The sequence below is a fragment of the Mus pahari genome, chromosome 14 (assembly GCF_900095145.1).
Source record: "Mus pahari chromosome 14, PAHARI_EIJ_v1.1, whole genome shotgun sequence".
Classification (NCBI taxonomy): domain Eukaryota; kingdom Metazoa; phylum Chordata; class Mammalia; order Rodentia; family Muridae; genus Mus; species Mus pahari.
In genome coordinates this window covers 56,621,516-56,627,002 of record NC_034603.1, presented here as the reverse complement: position 1 = coordinate 56,627,002, position 5,487 = coordinate 56,621,516, and positions in this window count along the sequence as shown.

Genomic DNA, 5,487 nt, shown 5'->3' with positions numbered 1-5,487 from the left:
GGCTACACAGAGAAACCCTGTCTCAAAAAACCATAAAAAAGAAAGAAAAAAAAGAGCATGTCCCCCCAAAAAGAGTGAATTGGCCAAATGGTTTCCAAGAAGATGGGGCCTGAAACTGTGAAGAATCCACCTTTATTGTGGTAATGCTACCACTGGGCAAAACTACCTGTGCCTCTTCTGTTGCCAGGTTCTGTGCAAACAGTCGACACCTTTGGAGCAACTGTTACAGTCTACCTAGCCAGGATTGTCACTAAGCTGACAAAGGTCACCCAAAGCTCAGTTTTGGACTGCAAGCTATTCAGGACCTTCAAATTGCTGAGTTCGTATGAGACTGCCATGAACATTCTACAGAACTTTGAACTCAAAACAACTTAATCCTAAAACTGTCGGATACAACCAAGCTGGACATTGGGGAACACTTGGCAGAAATAGCTTCATTACTGTAATTAGTTCTATTATGAAAGGGGGAGGGGAGTTATAGGAACAATAGGAAAAAGGGTAGGTAATTAAATCTACTCTTATAGATCTTTGTATATTGATGCAAAATTAAGATTATATCTGATTACATTGTTGTAGATTTCTGTATATTGACACAAAATTGAGGTTATATTTTGGTTGCAACATACTATGTATCTGTTATGGTCTGACCTCCACCCCCAAACGCACCAGAATAGCTGTAGCCATTTCGTTCCATGCCTGCCAGCTATTTTATATTGTTGCTGTAACATGCCTGCCAGTCATTGACACAGAGAAGTGACTTGTCTGGAGGACATGCTGACCACATACCCTGGTTTTTTTTTTTTTTGTTTTTTTGTTTTTTTGTTTTTTTGTTTTTTTGGTTTTTGGTTTTTCAAGACAGGGTTTCTCTGTGTAGCCTGCCTGGCTGTCCTGGAACTCACTCTGTAGACCAGGCTGGCCTCAAACTCAGAAATTCACTTGCCTCTGCCTCCCGAGTGCTGGGATTAAAGGCGTGCGCCACCACGCCCGGCCACATACCCTGTTTTGTTCTGTATGTTCTGAGTGTGCTGTATGAGGTTTGCTAATCTTAAATTTCTACAGAGCCTTATGTATCAAATCAAAGGTCAATATGAACTACTATGTCTAAAATGGCTTGAGTCAGAGCTGACCACGGGGGTAGCCCTTCCTGCTTCCATGTATGAGCTCATGGTGACATTTGTGGCTGACACTGAAGAATTTTGCTAATAAGCCAAAAAGTTATAATACCCATGCTCTGTTATCTCAAAGTTCTGAAATTCCCCTGTTCACCATGCATCCCCTAACCCCCTTACCTTACTCAGGACCAATCAGTCTAAAGGTTAGCTGATGACACTTTGCCTGGTAAGCCAACTGCTCCTCTCCTTGCCCTTTAAACTTTTGAAACTTTTTTTTTCCTACAAAAAGCCTACCCTGAGGGCAGACTAGGGCCACAGTTCTTTTTGAGGTCCTGGACATCCAGTATTATGGTGTATGTTCAATAAACTATTCTTGCTTAACTGAGATTAGTGTTTGTTTAATTTGAGTGGTGATTCCTTTTTTAAAAAAAAAAAAAAAATTAGGGCTGGAGAGATGGCTCAGTGGTTAAGAGCACCGACAGCTCTTCTGAAGGTCATGAGTTCAAATCCCAGCAACCACATGATGGCTTGCAACCATCCATAATGAGATGTAATGCTCTCTTGTAATGTGTCTGAAAACAGTTGCAGTATGCTTACATATAATAAATAAATCGTTTTTAAAAATTATTTTAAAAAATTATTTTATGTATGTGAGTATACTATTGCTCTCTTCAGACACACCAGAAGAGGGCATTGGATCCTGTTACAGATGGTTGGGAGCCACCATGTGGTTGCTGGGAATTGAACTCAGGACTTCTGGAAGAGCAGTCAGTGCTCCTAGCATCTGAGTCATCTCTCCAGCCCGTAATTTTTAATTCATTTTTTTAAAAAATGTTTATATTGGTTTTTTTTAAAGATTTATTTATTTATTTATTATATGTAAGCACACTGTAGCTGTCTTCAGACACTCCAGAAGAGGGCGTCAGATCTTGTTATGGATGGTTATGAGCCACCATGTGGTTGCTGGGATTTGAACTCTGGACCTTTAGAAGAGCAGTCGGGTGCTCTTACCCACTGAGCCATCTCACCAGCCCTAATTTTTTAATTCTTTTTTTTTTTTTTAAGATTTATTTATTTACTATATGTAAGTACACTGTAGCTGTCTTCAGACACTCCAGAAGAGGGAGTCAGATCTTGTTATGGATGGTTGTGAGCCACCATGTGGTTGCTGGGACTTGAACTCTGGACCTTTGGAAGAGCAGTTGGGTGCTCTTACCCACTGAGCCATCTCACCAGCCCTAATTTTTAATTCTTAAAAATGCAATGTAAAGTTGTAGTCCTTTTGAAAGCTACCATTACGAACTGTTTAGCTTAATTACAAAATGCAGGTTAATGGTCAATCAACCTCATGGCTTTATTAGGTACTAGTTTAGTTGCGATGTTTTCAAAGTTAATCAGATAATAAATAGCTAGAGACAAGTAGCATTTGCCTATTCAAATATACTGAGGTAGATGGTCTTCAAAAACATCAGAGATCTGTAGAATATGGCATTTAAAAATACTTTTATTAGTTTAAGACTTTTGTGACACTGAGAGCTGTCAGCTCCTGGCAGCATCCCCATACTGCTTCAAAGAAAATGACGAGCATCAAATAATCTCCTCACAGAGTTTATTTCATATGTGGCCAGCTGCCATTGGGCAAGGACCTGCCCTTGCCTCAACTGCTGACAGTATGCTGTCCAAGCCGAAGACAGGCAGGCCACAAAGGAAGTGGACTGAGGAAATCTGCCAGCCCAAGGTGGAAAAGTCCTTCGTACTTCCTGCTTCACAGATATGTCTGTCAGATGTTCTGGGACAGTAGACTGAAGACATGGACACTCCGACGTTGCAGAGGAATCTTGGGAGACTGTCTAGGCAGCCAGCAGTCTCTGTCATTTCTTTAGTTTTGGAATCTACTTGCTTTTCACTTCCTGTTTATTCAGTTAATGTTTATTATTCTCAGCTCTGATGAGGTTGACGACTAGATAGTTACAGTCTCACAATTAAGCTTAAATTGTTTAGGATGTAAGACAATGTTTTAAGGTTTAAAAAGATGTTTTTAGGTTGGAAGATGCCAGTTATGATAGAAAGTGATTTAGTGGGGGCCAGAGAAATGGCTCAGCGTTTAAGAGCACCAACTGCTCTTCTGAAGGTCCTGAGTTCAAATCCCAGCAACCACATGGTGGCTCACAGCCATCTGTAAAGAGATCTGGCGCCCTTTTCTGGAATGTCTGAAGACAGCTACAGTGTACGTACAATAAATAAATAAATCTTAAAAAAAGAAAGGAAGACAGACAGGAAGGAAGGAAGGAAGGAAGAAAGAAAGAGATTCAGGTACAGGATTGTGGACTCACAAAGACAGGATAGATAGCAGAGCATTTTATCCAAGCTTGCTAAATGCAAATGAACTGGACATTGTGAATGTAAGTGCTAAAGAAGGGTCTTTTATTTTTGACAAAAAGCAGGAAATGCTGCAGAATATTTGATCACATTGTGAACCCCAAAATTGTGAACTGAAAAACCCTGTTTCTCATTGTGGCCCAGTCCTAGCACACACCTTTAACCCAAGAGCAAAATAAAGTCAACACTAGGGGCTGGTGAGATGGCTCAGTGGGTAAGAGCACCCGATCGCTCTTCTGAAGGTCCGGAGTTCAAATCCCAGCAACCACATGGTGGCTCATAACCATCCGTAACAAGATCTGACGTCCTCTTCTGGAGTGTCTGAAGATAGCTACAGTGTACTTACATATAATAAATAAATAAATCTTTAAAAAAAAAATAAAGTCAACCCTAGCTCAAGAGGCAGAGCAAGCAACAGCTGACTGGGAGCGAACAGAAAGGAGGGTCTTTGAGTTGAAGGGTATTTGAGACAGCTGGGGAAGGAGAAAGGCTTTTCCTTCTGGGAAGTCAGTAGGAAGGCCAGCTGGGTGCCTTTCTTCTGCTCTGAGCTAGCAGGTGGGCTCTCACCACAGCATCTGGCTTCTGAGTCTTCATTTGGTAAAACCGAATGGCTGGGCTATTGTTTTGTTTTTAAAACATCTTAGTCTAGGTTTCACTCTGGTTACCGTGTGCAAACAGGCTGCAAGGGACTCAGTAGGCTCTGGGTCCTGGTTTATTGACATCGGGGTTTGGAAATGCAACAACTAAACTGTATTTTGATGTACCTAAATATAGAGGTAAATTATCCCTGTTATCACACCTATAACACTTTAAATTTAGATGCTGAAGTTGACAATAAGGCTCCAAACCACCTCTGCACCTAGCAGCCGACCATCACACATCTGTGACATATGCACAACAGCTTGAAGTGCCGCTTGGAATAAAGCGACCAATAAAAAGCATGGGATTTTTGAAAGGCTCTAGCCTTCTGGAAAGCCACAGAGGAAGAAGACCAGAGCCCCAGACAGCCCTCTAGTCCTTGTGGGTTTCTGTGCAAACCATGATGTCCAGAATATTTCATCTGATAGTTTTCTGCTGTGACCTTTGTCAGTCACATTTACCATTTGCCTCTGCCTTGGCTGGGGGGCTTGATTTGTGTGTGTGTGTGTGTGTGTGTGTGTGTGTGTGTGTGTGTGTATGAATGTTGTCCCTGTGGCTACATATGTGCACCACATGTGTACCTGGTGCCTGAGGAGCCCAGAAGAGAGCTTTTAATTCTTGGCAACTGGAGTTACAGACAGTTGTGAGCCACCATGTGAGGGCTGGGAATTGAACCCTGGTCTCCTGCAAGAGCAGCAAGTGCTTTTAAACAGAGGCATCTATCTCTGCAGCTCTGGGATCTGTTCTATTTTTAAAAGCTACTACATTTTATTAAAGCATATAGAATATCTGAACTTTTTTGCTGCAAAACACTCTGTGGCTCATATTCTACCACTAATATCAAATTACAATACTTTATTTTTATCTATGTATTCATATATTCATTCTCTCTCTCGAGATGGAGGTCTTGCTCTGCAGCCCAGGTTAGAGGAAACCTCACAGAAATCATCTCGCTGCAGCCTTCTGAGAACAAGGTACTTAGTGCAGCATCTGGTGGTTGAGTGTGTTTGGCTCTGGCCATAAAGAACATGGAAAAGCTCAGGACAGTGTTTGCTATATAGTTAGTTGTTTTTATTTAATTTAATTGGTTTTGAGACAGAATCCTATGTACCCCAAGCTGGCTTTGCATTCCTGGCTGCCCTTCCTCAACCTCTGATTACATATCTTGTTTTATGTAGTGCTAGAGATTCCCCAGAGGGCAAGCATTCTATTCACTGAGCTATGCTTTTTTGTTTGTTTTTGTTTTTTTCTTTTTTTTTTGTTTTTGTTTTGTTTTTTGAGACAGGGTTTCTCTGTGTAGCCCTGGCTGTCCTGGAACTCACAAATCCACCTGCCTCTGTCTCCCGAGTGCTGGGAT